The sequence below is a fragment of the Salmo salar genome, chromosome 04 (assembly GCF_965601325.2).
Source record: "Salmo salar chromosome 04, fSalSal1, whole genome shotgun sequence".
Classification (NCBI taxonomy): domain Eukaryota; kingdom Metazoa; phylum Chordata; class Actinopteri; order Salmoniformes; family Salmonidae; genus Salmo; species Salmo salar.
The window spans coordinates 37,246,226-37,262,321 of NC_138294.1; positions in this window are offsets into that span (position 1 = coordinate 37,246,226).

Sequence of the window (16,096 nt, forward strand, 5' to 3'; positions counted from 1 at the left end):
GATGAAATATATTGTCCCAGAGTCAATTTATTTGATGTTCTGTAGTTTTGGCCTGTAAACTCTACATAACGCACACAGACATTCCGATCTCTCACATTAGAGAACAGTGAGTTGGTCTGCTGCCTTATAATTTACGATGGGCGTGAGGTCATAAAACCCCCCCACATCCATACCTCTCCCCCTCTGTGGGAGGGAGAGATATCTCTTTAGAACTGTGATCCACTGTAACCTGATCCTCACAGGTCAGTCATGACACATCTGACCCAGATTGGTCAAGTTTCAGTAGCTCCTTTAGCACCTCGGACTCAGTGATCACCTGCAGGGAGAAACTTTGTAGCGAGGCAGGGGAAAAAGAGGGAGGAGCATCAGGGATAGTCACATTAGAAGCTGTGGGAGATAAGGAAATGTTGGACGGACAAGGAGGCATTGGCAGAGTCAAATAGGAATCCTGACTCAATGAAGTGGTAATTAAAGAGCTCAGCATTGTGCTCTTTGCCAGTAACAACCACATCAACAACATTAAGGGACATGGGCAGCTGTGAGGAGGAGGGTTTATTCTCCAGGTCTTTAACTGTTTTCCAGAACTTCTTGGGGTTAAGCCCACAGAGAGAGAACTGCTCCTTAAAGTAACTAACTTTGGCCTTCCGGATAGCCTGAGCGCACTTATTTCTAATTTGCCTGAACGAGAGCCAGTCAGCCTGAGTATGCGTATGCCAAGCAATTTGCCAAATGGAATTCTTGAGGTGGAGTAACTCTGCCAGATCACGGTCGAACCAGGGGCTGAACCTGTTTTTAATTCTCATTTTCTGGCCTCCCGAGTGGTGCAGTGGTCTAAGGCATTGTATCGCAGTGCTAGCTGTGTCACTAGAGATCCTGGTTTGAGTCCAGGCTCTGTCGCAGACGTCCGTGACCGGGAGACCCATGGGGCAGCGCACAATTGGCCCAGCGTCGTCCAGGTTAGGGGAGGGTTTGGCCGGCAGGAATGTTCTTGTCCCATCGCGCACTAGCGACTCCTGGGGCGGGCGGGGCACAATGCATGCTGACACAGTCGCCAGGTGTACGATGTTTCCTCCGACACATTGGTGCGACTGGCTTCCGGGGTTAAGCGGGCATTGTGTCAAGAAGCAGTGCAACTTGGCTGGGTTGTGTTTCGGAGGACGCATGGTTCTCGACCTTCGCCTCTCCTGAGTCCGTACGAGAGTTGCAGCGATGGGACAAGACTGTAACTACCAATTGGATACCACGAAATTGGGGAGAAAAAGGGGTAAAAAGCTGTGCGTATTTCTTAACGAAACCACTGAAAATATAAAGAAATAAGGTACAAGCATCTTCGACCGAGGGGATCAAGCTTATTCTATACCAATTTACAGAGGCCAGGTCATGAAGGAAGGCTGGCTCATTAAAGTTTTTAGCATGCGTCTATGACAAATCAGTACAGGTTGTTTCACTGAGCAGCCATTATGAACACAGGCTGTAAAATATCAGACTGATATCTATCATGATTATTTGTAAGGATTCCATCAAGGAGAGTAGACTTTTCTGGGTCAGATCTTGTGGGATTGGTCATAATCTAAAGAAAGATATAGGGAGTCACATTGCTTTAGGACTTGGTCAGGAAGTTTAAGCATGTCCCAGGTTAGGTCACCTAGCAGGACAAATTCAGACTTAGTGTCAGGGGCCAGGAGAGAGCTTAGGGCATTTAGGGTACCGGCGGGTGCTGATGATGGCCAATAACGCCCAGCAACAGTCAACAAAGAGTTATTTGAAGTTTAATATGTAACACCAGAAAATACAATTGTTTGGGGACAGGCTTGGTGGAGACAACCGAGCACTGAAGGTGTTCCTTGGTAAAGATTGCCACTCCACCACCTTTGGAAGATATGTCTTGCCGAAAGAGGTTATAACCAGAAAGATTAACATCAGTGTTCAAAACACTCTTTCTTAACCACGTCTCAGTAATGACCAACACATCTGGATTGGAGCTGTGAACCCACACATTCAATTGATCAATTTGATGTAATAAGCTTCTAATGTTAACGTGCAGAAAACACAGGCTTTTACGAGAGCAGAAATCAGCGAAGCAGATATCAGAGCACAAATCAGTATTGGGGCTAGCAACAGTAGATAGGCTGTGGTGTACTTGCACATTTCCAGATATAATCAGCAGTAATACAATCAGGACATGACAGAGGACAGGGATCAATCTGGTTTCAGAGCTGGTCACAGGTGCACCTCAGCCACTCTCAAGGTCCTAAACGATATCATAACCGCCATCGATAAGAGACATTACTGTGCAGCCGTATTCATCGACCTGGCCAAGGCTTTTGACTCTGTCAATCACCACATTCTTATCGGCAGACTCAACAGCCTTGGTTTCTCAAATGATTGCCTCGCCTGTTTCACTAACTACTTCTCTGATAGAGTTCAGTGTGTCAAATCGGAGGGCCTGTTGTCCGGACCTCCGACAGTCTCTATGGGGGTGCCACAGGGTTAAATTCTCGGGCCGACTCTTCTCTGTATACATCAATGATGTCGCTCTTGCTGCTGGTGATTCTCTGATCCACCTCTACGCAGACGACACTGTCATGACGTTGCCCTTTCTCTGGGTACAGAGAACACAGTTGAACCCCCTCCCTTTGCCCTCTGGGTTTTCTATGCACCATCCCCCTACCTACCTCCCCCCACCCAGGCTGTGGTGAGAGGGGTCGTAAAATTCCAAAGGAGAATGTGCAGCCTCATGGCCCAGTTTTGAGACAGAGAGGGGTTTCATAGAGAGACAAAGGAATTCTTCCAACTCACAGAATTGGGGAACCGAACAACATTTATGTTCTGGAGAAGGTATAAAAGATCGGTGAAGAATCCAGCTACGAACTGGTCCGCTTGGTACAATTTTGTGATACTCATTAGAGACAATATTGCCATATTACCATACTAAGGTTTATATAATAGCCTCAGCTATGGGACTTGCATCTAAATGGTTGTATACAATGATTTAATAAGATTAAAGCTATTTGGAATATGTTGAGAGGCTATGTACTGATGTTAACCTCTATGGGCTAGGTGGGACGCTAGCGTGCCACCCGTGGTGCACTCCATCAACAGCAGGTGCATTTCAAGAGCGGCAAATTTGAATCCAAATAAATGTCAAAATTCAAATTTTTCAAAAATACAACTATTTTACACCATTTGAAAGATAAACATCTCCTTAATCTAACCACGTTTTACGATTTCAAAAAGGTTTTACGGCGAAAGCATAAATTTAGAGTATGTTAGGACAGTACATTTACAAGAGTTGTGTGTAATGTTTTGGCAAGTCAAAGACAGGGTCACCAAAACCATAAAACCAGCTAAAATGATGCACTAACCTTTTACAATCTCCATCAGATGACACTCCTAGGACATTATGTTAGACAATGCATGCATTTTTAGTTCTATCAAGTTCATATTTATATCCAAAAACAGCGTTTTACTATGGCATTGATGTTGAGGAAATCGTTTCCCTCCAATAACCGGCAGTCAAGTCAGCGTCACAAATTAAATAATTAAAATTAGAAAACATTGGTAAAATATTATATTGTCATTTAAAGAATTATAGATTTACATCTCTTGAACGCAATCAACTTGCCAGATTTAAAAATAACCTTACTGGGAAATCACACTTTGCAATAATCTGAGCACTGCGCCCAGAAAAATACGCGTTGCGATACAGACTAGACGTCATGTTGGGGAGATCTAAAATCGAAAATACTATGTAAATAATCCATTACCTTTGATTCTCTTCATCAGATGTCACTTCCAGGTATCACAGGTCCATAACGAATGTAGTTTTGTTCAAAAAAGCTCATCATTTATGTCCAAAAATCTCCGTCTTGTTAGCACATGATCTAAGCCAGCCGGACTTCTCGTCATGAACGAGGGGAAAAAATATATTTACGTTCGTTCAAACATGTCAAACGTTGTATAGCATAAATCATTAGGGCCTTTTTTAACCAGAACATGAATAATATTCAAGGTGGACGAATGCATACTCTTTTATAACGTATTGGAACGAGGGTACCCAACATGAACTCGCGCGCCAGGTGTCTAATGGGACATCATCGTTCCATGGCTCTTGTTCGGTCAGATCTCCCTCCAGAAGACTCAAAACACTTTGTAAAGGCTGGTGACATCTAGTGGAAGCAATAGGAAGTGCCAAAATATTCCTCAGCCCCTGTGTTTTTCAATGGGATAGGTTTAAAGGTAATACAACACATCAGATATCCACTTCCTGTCAGAAAATGTCTCAGGGTTTTGCCTGCCAAATGAGTTCTGTTATACTCACAGACACCATTCAAACAGTTTTAGAAACTTTAGAGTGTTTTCTATCCATATATAATAAGTATATGCATATTCTAGTTACTGGGTAGGATTAGTAACCAGATTAAATCGGGTACATTTTTTTTATCCAGACGTGCAAATGCTGCCCCCTAGCCCTAACAGGTTAATGTGATAGAATTGTATTTCTGTTCAAAGCTCAGTCATCGGCACGCCCCCAGGGACACAGACAGGACAAGGCGTCATGTGACAGTTTTTCTACATTCAGTATATAAGCCCACCCAGGGTTACTTTCTGCAGACCAGCTTACCTCAGAAGAGAGAGCCAAGGTTTGACCTCTACTGAAGTTTAACCATACCACGTGGTTAAACTTTTAGACTATCGATACCGACAGAATAATAACAAGTCTTTGATATTAACCTGTTGGGGCTAGGGGGCAGTATTGACACGGCTGGATAAAAAACGTACCCGATTTAATCTGGTTACTACTCCTGCCCAGTAACTAGAATATGCATATCATTATTGGTTTGGATAGAAAACACCCTAAAGTTTCTAAAACTGTTTGAATGGTGTCTGTGAGTATAACAGAACTCATATGGCAGGCAAAAACCTGAGAAGATTTCATGCAGGAAGTGGCCTGTCTGACAAGGTGTCGTTCTTCTTGTCTCTGTTTATTGAAGAGTGAGGATCTTAGCTGTCCCGTGACACTTCCTACAGCTGCCATAGGTTCTCAGAAGGCGGCAAAAAGCTGAATCTTGGCTTTGCAGGCTCTGGCTGAAACAAAGTAGCGCGTTTGGGTAGTGGCTGGTTACAGTACTGTGAGACTCAGGCTCGTGCCCGCGTCGACCGAAAGCTGTGTTTTCTTTCCTCTGTTTAGCTAAATGGACATTCCCGGTCGGAATATTATCGCTTTTTTACGAGAAAAATGGCATAAAAATTGATTTTAAACAGCGGTTGACATGCTTCGAAGTACGGTAATGGAATATTTAGATTTTTTTTGTCACGAATTGCGCCATGCGCACGACCCTGATTTACCATTTCAGATAGTGTCTGGGACGCACGAACAAAACGCCGCTATTTGGATATAACGATGGATTATTTTGGACCAAACCAACATTTGTTATTGAAGTAGCAGTCCTGGGAGTGCATTCTGACGAAGACAACAAAAGGTAATCAAACTTTTATAATAGTAAATCTGATATTGGTGAGTGCTAAACTTGCCGGGTGTCTAAATAGCTAGCCCGTGATGCCTGGGCTATGTACTTAGAATATTGCAAAATGTGCTTTCACCAAAAAGCTATTTTAAAATCGGACATATCGAGTGCATAGAGGAGTTCTGTATCTATAATTCTTAAAATAATTGTTATGCTTTTTGTGAACGTTTATCGTGAGTAATTTTGTAAATTGTTAGCGAATTCCCCGGAAGTTTGCGGGGGGTTCTGAACGTCACATGCTAATGTAAAAAGCTGGTTTTTGATATAAATATGAACTTGATTGAACAAAACATGCATGTATTGTATAACATAATGTCCTAGGGTTGTCATCTGATGAAGATCATCAAAGGTTAGTGCTGCATTTAGCTGTCTTCTGGGTTTTTGTGACATTATATGCTAGCTTGAAAAATGGGTGTCTGATTATTTCTGGCTTGGTACTCTGCTGACATAATCTAATGTTTTGCTTTCGTTGTAAAGCCTTTTTGAAATCGGACAGTGTGGTTAGATTAACGAGAGTCTTGTCTTTAAATAGCTGTAAAATAGTCATATGTTTGAGAAATTGAAGTAATAGCATTTCAAAGGTTTTGAAAATCGCGCCACAGGATTCAACTGGCTGTTGCGTAGGTGGGACGATTTCGTCCCGCCTTGCCCAGAGAGGTTAATTAATAGTCTGCAGCTAGAAATTTGATATCATCGAACGCGAAGACCGACAAAACATCCATTCTATAACGACATTAATGAATGTCGCTTTGAAAGATCCATTCTAACCGAGAGAGAGAGAACGCGGATAAAAACTCTCCAACAGGACAAAAACTCTCCAACAAGGATCCCGACGACACACTGAGCGTAAATATATATTGATTGCAATTGTTCCCGAATGAGTGAGCGTTCATGTGCAAAGGTTTAGCATATCAATTGTTAATATTGATCAACTCTGTAGGGTCTTCTCAGCTGACCCCCCTTGTTTGTTTAGCAAGCCGCCATGCCGGTTTAGCCCACTAGGGCACATTACTCTACCAATTCTTTGTGACGATAACTACTATTTGTATGCTTTCTGTGAATGACTTTGTTTAGTAAATAAATGATTTTAAGACAGTTGATGTATGGATGACTTAGTGAAGACTGGGTTCGTGCAGATACAACAATTTACGACGTTTGGAATGAGAGTGACGAGGTAAAGAATACACCATTTAAACCAGAAGATAATCGGTCAGATACTATAATATAATATATAATGTTATAATATAGGAAAGTTATATTAGGAAAATTATAACTTTGTAATCTGAATATTTTCCTTGGTGCCCCGATCTCCTAGTTAATTACAGTTAAACGATTAATCAGTTTAATCGCGTGATAATAATTACAGGGAGTTATTTTGATAAACATGTCTTCAGTTTAATGGTGCCCAAAGACACGACAACACCATTTGGTATACCTCTGGCCTTTCTTTGGACACTGTGTTAACCTCTTACATCTAGACGTTCCGCTAGCGGAACACCTGCTCCAATATCCAATGATGGGCGTGGCGCGAAATACAAACTCCTCTAAAATCCGAAAACTTCAATTTTTCAAACATATGACTATTTCACAGCATTTTAAAGACAAGACTCTCCTTTATCTAACCACACTGTCCGATTTCAAAAAGGCTTTACAGCGAAAGCAAAACATTAGATTATGTCAGCAGAGTACCCAGCCAGAAATAATCAGACACCCATTTTTCAAGCTAGCATATAATGTCACAAAAAACAAAACCACAGCTAAATGCAGCACTAACCTTTGATGATCTTCATCAGATGACACACCTAGGACATTATGTTATACAATACATGCATGTTTTGTTCAATCAAGTTCATATTTATATCAAAAACCAGCTTTTAACATTAGCATGTGACGTTCAGAACTAGCATACCCCCCGCAAACCTCCGGTGAATTTACTAAATTACTCACGATAAACGTTCACAAAAAACATAACAATTATTTTAAGAATTATAGATACAGAACTCCTTTGTGCAATCGAGGTGTCCGATTTTAAAATAGCTTTTCGGTGAAAGCACATTTTGCAATATTCTGAGTACATAGCCCGGCATCACAGGGCTAGCTATTTAGACACCCAGCAAGTTTAGCCTTCACCAAAGTCAGATTTGTTATTAGAAAAATGTTATTACCTTTGCTGTCTTCGTCAGAATGCACTCCCAGGACTGCTACTTCAATAACAAATGTTGGTTTGGTTCAAAATAATCCATCGTTATATCCAAATAGCGGCGTTTTGTTCGTGCGTTCAAGACACTATCCGAAGTGTAAATAAGGGTCACGAGCATGGCGCAATTCGTGACAAAAGATTTCTAAATATTCCATTACCGTACTTCGAAGCATGTCAACCGCTGTTTAAAATCAATTTTTATGCCATTTTTCTCGTAAAAAAGCGATAATATTCCGACCGGGAATCTGCGTTTAGGTAAACAGACAAAAGAAAACAAAGCATGGGGTCGACGCGGGCACGAGCCTGAGTCTCACAGTACTGTAACCAGCCACTACCCAAACGCGCTACTTTTTTTCAGCCAGAGCCTGCAAAGCCACGATTCAGCTTTTTGCCGCCTTCTGAGAGCCCATGGGAGCCGTAGGAAGTGTCACGTAACAGAAGAGATCCTGTGTAATGGATAGAGAAAATCAAGAAGGGCAAGAAATTGTCAGACAGGGCACTTCCTGCATGGAATCTTCTCAGGTTTTGGCCTGCCAAATGAGTTCTGTTATACTCACAGACACCATTCAAACAGTTTGAGAAACTTTGGAGTGTTTTCTATCCAAAGCTAATAATTATATGCATATTCTAGTTTCTGGGCAGGAGTAATAATCAGATTAAATCGGGTACGTTTTTTATCCGGCTGTGAAAATACTGCCCCCTAGCCATAACAGGTTAACTAACCTCCAGACGAGCTTCAATGCCATACAACTCTCCTTTCGTGGCATCCAACTGCTCTTAAATGCAAGTAAAACTAAATGCATGCTCTTCAACCGATCGCTGCCCGCACCTGCCCGCCCGTCCAGCATCACTACTCTGGACGGTTCTGACTTAGAATATATGGACAACTACAAATACCTAGGTGTCTGGTTAGACTGTAAACGCTCCTTCCAGACTCACATTAAGCATCTCCAATCCAAAATGAAATCTAGAATCGGCTTTCTATTTCGCAAAACAAAGCATCCTTCACTCATGCTGCCAAACATATCCTCGTAAAACTGACCATCCTACCGATCCTCGACTTTGGCGATGTCATTTATAAAATAGCCTCCAACACTCTACTCAACAAATTGGATGCAGTCTATCACAGTGCCATCCATTTTGTCACCATAGCCCCTTATACTGCCCACCACTGCGACCTGTACGCTCTCGTTGGCTGGCCCTCGCTTCATACTCGCCGCCAAACTCACTGGCTCCAAGTCATCTACAAGTCTCTGCTAGGTAAAGCCCCGCCTTATCTCAGCTCACTGGACACCATAGCAGCACCCAACCTGTAGCACGTGCTCCAGCAGGTATATCTCACTGGTCACCCTCAAAGCCAATTGTTCCTTTGGCCTCCTTTCCTTCCAGTTCTCTGCTGCCAATGACTGGAATGAACTGCAAAAATCACTGAAGCTGGAGACTCATATCTCCCTCACTAGCTTTAAGCACCAGCTGTCAGAGCAGTTCACCTGTACATAGCCCATTCTGTAAATAGCCCATCCAACTACCTCATCCCCATACTGTATTTATGTATTTATCTAGCTCCTTTGCACTCCAGTATCTACTTGCGCATTCATCTGCTGCACATCTACCATTCCCGTGTTTAATTGCTATATTGTTATTACTTCACCATCATGGCCTATTTATTGCCTTACCTCTCTTATCCTACCTCATTTGCACACACTGTATATATACTTTTTCTACTGTATTATTGACTATGTTTGTTTATTCCATGTGTAACTAACTCTGTGTTGTTGTATGTGTCGAACTGCTTTGCTTTATCTTGGCCAGGTCGCAGTTGTAAATGAGAACTTGTTCTCAACTAGCTTACCTGGTTAAATAAAGGTGAAATAAAAATAAATAAAAAGGGAGAGCTCTGCAGTGTTGATTTATAACTCAAAAGCGGCTCTTGAGCTTGTGCACACTGATTTGGCTGGCCCTATTGAGCCAGAGGCGAAAGATGGGTTCAGATATACTCTAGCATTTACGGATGATTATTCAGGGGCAGTTTTTGTGTATTTCCTAAAAGCAAAGAGTGATACTGGAAAAGCTACTGAGACGTTTATTGCTGATGTGGCCCCTTATGGGAAAATAAAGTGTGTCAGGTCAGATGATGGCACAGAGTTCACAGCCAAAGAGTTCCAGTCACTGCTCAGTAAGAACGCCATAAGACATGAAACTTCAGCCCCTTACTCACCCCATCAAAATGGGACCGCTGAGAGAAATTGGAGAACACTGTTCGAAATGGCAAGATGCATGCTACTTGAAAGCAACCTACCAAAGAACTTGTGGACATATGCTGTAATGACTGCTGCAGTAATTCGCAATAGGTGTTACAATAAGCGTGTAGGACAGACTCCACACTACATGTTTACTGGGAGAAAGCCTGATCTTTCAAAGATGAAAGAATTTGGATCTGTTTGCTATGCATATAGACAGAACAAGAAAAAGTTAGACTCAAGATGTGAAAAGGGTATTTTTGTCGGGTATGATAAAAATAGTCCAGCATACCTAGTCTACTACCCAGACACTGGGAAAGTTCTTAAAAACAGATTAGTCAAGTATGTTACAAAAAGTGTAGTCGAACACCAAACTCAGACAGATTTGGAAATCAGTGATGATCTTCATGGGGAGAGATTTGAAAACCCCATGCCGAAAGCCAAGATGGCAGATCAAAACTCAGAAGAGACACAAGATGTGCAAATTGAGACTTCAGATGGTCAGAGTCCACGCTATCCAGACAGAGCGAGGAAGAAACCCCAGTACTTAAAAGACTATGAGTGTAAAGTGAAATGTGATGACCAGATACCACCTAGTGTTGACTACTGCAACAGAGTAATGTGCAATGCACCACAAACCTTCAAAGAAGCAATGATTTCACCAAAATCAGAGATTTGGGCTACTGCTATGAAGGAGGAGATGGATTCCCTTAGGGAAAATGATACATTCACATTAACCACACTGCCAGAGGGTAAAAATGCAGTGGGGGGCAGGTGGGTCTATGCGGTCAAAAACAATTCAGATGAGACTGAGACATACAAGGCAAGATATGTTGCAAAGGGGTATAGTCAAGTGGCAGGAATAGACTATAAGGAGACTTTTTCTCCAACTGCAAATATGACATCAGTACGCTGTTTGATGCAGCTAGCAGCTCAGTATGACTTAGAGTTACATCAGATGGATGTCAAAAAAGCATATCTACATGCTCCTATTGACTGTGAAGTGTACATGGAGCAACCAGAGGGTTTTGAAGTCAGGTCAGATACAGGTGAGCAACTAGTCTGCAAACTGAACAAGTCACTGTACGGCCTGAAACAGTCAGGAAGGAACTGGAACAAAATGTTGCATGATCACCTTAGTGAAAATGGTTTGGCTGATTCAGCCTTAGAAGCCTATCGCTTGGGTCTCCAAATTTCATCCACACAAATGATGTGCACACAATGAAAATTCAGAATAACGGCACAGCTATTTATATCCTATTTCACTGTGGAAAAGGGGCTGCAATATATGTCATGTTGATATGATTTTCAGTTTGCTTCCATATGGCTGGTTTCACATTAATCTCCAGGGATCATAAGGAAAAATCATCTGAAACAATTGCTATGTGTATTCACAATCCCCTTCCCCAGACGGATTACTCATTTACCTAGCTCTTATCAATGTATAAATGACAGTGCATGGAGAACGCTGTTATTTCTATCGAAAAACAAGAAAGTAGATAATTGTTCCACTTGGAACGGGCAGGTTTGCTTGACCTTATTCATGGTTTCCTCACGCGTAAAGATAGTGGCATTATGTATCTGTAGACACATCTCTGCCACACCTTCAATTATTCGAGCTCCACCTCAAACAAATAGTGGGTGAATAGAATGCTCTTCTCATGCTTAAATTCATGGTCAGAATATGCATAGTCAAGAGAGAAGAGTGCATAAAAAGGGAATTACTTTCCATTTACGCACGCTTAACTCAGGTCGGAATCGGAGCACAGGATACAACAGCTGTAAAACAGTACAGGTAAATTCTTATTTTGAGAGCTCTTTCCAACAATGCAGTGATAATAATAGAGGTAATAATAGAAAATCGAATTACAAAAAATCTGTATAAATACAAACCACACAAGAACTACGATGAGAGTTAAATAAACACGAAAATGCAAGTATATACTGTACAGGTCCGTGCCAGTACCTTATTCAATGTGCAAGGATACTGGAGTGGTTGAGGTGGGTTTATACATAAAAAGTTACTGGTAGTAGGATATACATAGGATATACATCGCCATTGGTGTTCAGGCCTACCACCGTCGTGTCGTCAGCAAACTTGTCGATGGGTGCATAGTCGTGCGTAAAAAGGGAGTACAGGAGGGGGCTGAGCACACACCCCTGGGGGCCCCACGTGCTGAGGGACATCGTCGCGAAGCTGTTGTTGCATTCTCTCACCACCTGAGGTCGGCCTGTCAGGAAGTCCAGGATCCAGTTGCAGAAGCCGTGTGTCATGTTCTCCCCAATGTTATAAGCAGGTAAAATGGTCCCACCAAATAAAAACTTGAGTCACTTCCCTCGCCCTCACTCTGGTCTCACTCTCAGTTGTAACATTGAGCTGTAAGTGCAGTATGTGTGGATACAATGTTAAAATCAGAGCTTCAGATTCAGCTGTACGAATCAGTCTTCTTGTTTGATAGTACATCTGTGTTACGCTACATACCCAACGAAACAAGAAGGTTCCAGACATTTGTGGTAAACAGTCTGTCATCAGAGGTTTATCTAATACAATGGTGTTGTGAGCTCCAAAGTCAATCCAGCAGATGATGCTTCACGTGGCAGAATCTGGAGTTGAACCCATCCCTTCTGATGACCCTGAGGTAAAGAAAGACATCCCAGTGATGTTGAATTATTAAAAAGAAAATGACTAAACATATTCTTGGATTCCTCTCTTTTATTGGTTGGTATGTGTGTAAAGGACATCACACTTAGCGAGTATGACTTCATCCCAATTCGGCCAATACCTAGCGCAAACTCTGGACCTCTGCCTTGCTAGCACACGTGACCGCCCACCTGAAGAGTCTTACCAGTCTGCACCATGCGAACAAGCTAGCTATTTGCTGGAGCAAGTTGGGACACTTCATGCTGAGGAGTAAGTTTCACACATCCCCATGTACTACACATGTTGGAATTAACCCCAGGACACTAGTAAGTGGCATCAATAACTTTTCTGGTATTTGCCACTTCATTACCAATGACTGATCAAATAAAGCTCCTCAAATGTACATTATGTACTCCCATTAAATCGCAGCGATGTTGTTCAGACACTTTCCCATGTTGGTAGGGGTATTGTAAATAGTAATTTTGTGCCTGTTCATTTAATTTCCATTTGTATGGTAGCTCTGTTAGCTCCCTTGAGAAGCCCACTGTTGTTAGCTCCACCTATGCTTTTAATAGTTTTAGATCGAGCTATAGTTCTGCTACATGTGCTCATAAGCATAGAAGTATTGTCAATAGTAATCTTGTACACATTTACCTGAATTCTACTATAAGGTCTGCAACTAATCCAATCAGGAAGACTTTTGTGGCTAGCTCATCAAGTTCTATTGACTCGTGTCACCATGTAAGGGGTGAGTAACCGGTGGCAGGGAAGTCAGACGCAGGAGAGCAGAACTTGGTAATAGCAGTTATTAGCAAAACCAACGGCATAAAAATAACAAGATATAGGTAGAAAACCTGTCGGGCACCAATCAACACATGCACAAGCACTTACAATAAACAATCCCACATAAAGACATGGGGGGAACAGAGGGTTAAATACACAACAACTGATTGATTTGGGGATTTGAAACCAGGTGTGAGGAAAAACAAGACAAAACACATGGAAAATGAAAAGTGGATCAATGATGGCTAGAAGACCGCCGAGCGCCGCCCGAACAAGGAGAGGACCCGACTTCGGCGGAAGTCGTGACACACCAGGAATACTCCTGCTGTTTTGAAATCAAGCAGGGCTTGGAATGTTACATAAAAACTGGACTTTCTGGATGTCTGGGTGCATGACACTAGGCCAGACGTTTGGGTTATCTCAGAGACCTGGCTGAATAATTTGATTATGGATAAAAACATTGCAATTACAGACTACAACACTTTCAGAGATGATAGAATAAGAAAAGAGGGGGAGGGGTGTCTATTTATGTAAGATCTTCTCTTATGGCATCATGCTCTCTTAGCATCTCTGTCCACAAAATATGTGAGCTGTTGGTTATAAAAGTGCCCATAAGCCAAAATATGCATATATTTATTGCTGCGGTCTACCGCCTCGGCGGAGGCTGTTGATATTATTTCTGATTAGTTGAAACCCTTTCTGGTATCTGACCTGGTTCTGTTAGATTTGCTTACACATGCCACAGATCAGTTTAACAATCCCTGTCTTGAGTTCAATTTGACAGCTGATAATGAAACCCTCTCGGATTAATGTAAAAATAAGTATTTGGCCAGTGGTGTTTTGCAAATTATATCAGCGACCACTGCCCTATAGCTTGCATTAGAGATACAACATTGAAGAACTCTGATCCTTGTATAATTGTGAAGAGAAACTCTTTAAAAAATCTCACCCATGAGCTTTTTTCTACGGGCTTGCATACCAGACCCTGTTTTGGCACATTTTTTCTCATCCATTTTTACCTCTGGCTGATAAACATGCCCCTTTCAAGTGACTCAGAGTCAAAAACCGAAATAACCCATGGTACTCTCCTGTACTCAGACCTCTAGATAAGAAATCAAGCCTGGGCCAAGGCTAGACAAACTAGCTCGTTAGCTGATTGGCAGCTATTTAGGAAATTGACAAGTGGGTGCACTGCCTCGGTTAAACAGTCTTAATCAAACTACATCCAGGCTCTGTTAGTGATCCCACTAAATTCTGGAAAATTCACTGAAGCGGGGTAATTCATCTACTTCCCTGCCTAAGCAAGTAGTTTTAGACTCCTGTATGATTACTGGAAAAGTTCAGATTTGTGATGCTTTTAATCATCATTTTATCTCAGCTGCATTCTATGTGAAAGAAATGGTGGTTATACTGGTCTTGGCCAATCAGTCGACTGTTCTTCCCAATTAAAGCCTCCAGTTGCCTCGATGGATGATCAGTCAACCTCCCGCCACATGGGAAAAGGTAGGCAGGGTTTGTCTTTTTGGCAACTCACAGAAACAGAAGTTTTTGCTGCCTTATTAGCTATTGACACCAAGAAGTCATTAGGGGCTGACAATTTGATCCAAACAGCTCCGTTATTTTCTCTCTGTAAATAGTATTCTTAATGTTAATCAATCCGGATTCAGACCTAAACATAGCACCACTACGGCTACCATGCTTGTTGTAAATAATATTGCAAATGCCTTAGATTATAGGAATAATTGTGCTGCCATGTTTGTAGACTTGTCAAAAGCTTTTGATACTGTACTGTAGACTGTCATTCTGTTGAATAAGCTGTCCTCGATAGGGTTGGGTACTGATTATTGCCGACGGTTTCATAATTATTTCAATGACAGAACTCAGGCCATAAAGGTAGACGGTGTTAAATAAAGGGGTGCCCCAAGGTTTGATACTTGGCCCACTACTGTTTACAATCTAAATAAATAACATTAATGCTGTAAAAAAATGCATAAATTAAATTGAATGCAGATAGTGTTATATTCCATTGCTCCATTGGTTGGCCTTTTCACATTTGAAGTCAGTTTAAGCACTGCAGAGGTCAACATTGGATTCTTTCTCTCTCGGAGGAACTGAGCCCTAGGACCATGCCTCAGGACTACCTGGCCTGATGACTCCTTGCTGTCCCCAGTCCACCTGGCCGTGCTGCTGCTCCAGTTTCAACTGTTCTGCCTGCAGCTATGGAACCCTGACCTGTTCAGCGGACGTGCTACCTGTCCCAGACCTGCTGTTTTCAACTCTCTAGAGACAGCAAGAGAGGTAGAGATACTCAATGATCGGCTATGAAAAACCAACTGACATTTACTCCTGAGGTGCTGACCTGTTGCACCCTCGACAACCACTGTGATTATTATTATTTGACCCTGCTGGTCATCTATGAACATTTGAACATCTTGGCCATGTTCTGTTATAATCTCCACCCGGCATAGCCAGAAGAGCAGTTTTACGACTTTACAACCACTTCGTAAATTCCTTGCAGAGACTCTTGTCTCCCTGACCATGCAGTATGGGAGAGAGTGTCACAACAAAACAAAGGAACTCTACCGCCAAATTCTACTACATCCCAGAATTTGAGAATTACACATTCTCCAAAATAGGAATATTGTTCAAACGGTCTGTGGAGAAGCCAGCTACGACCCGGTCAGTTTTGTTTCATGTTTGTGAC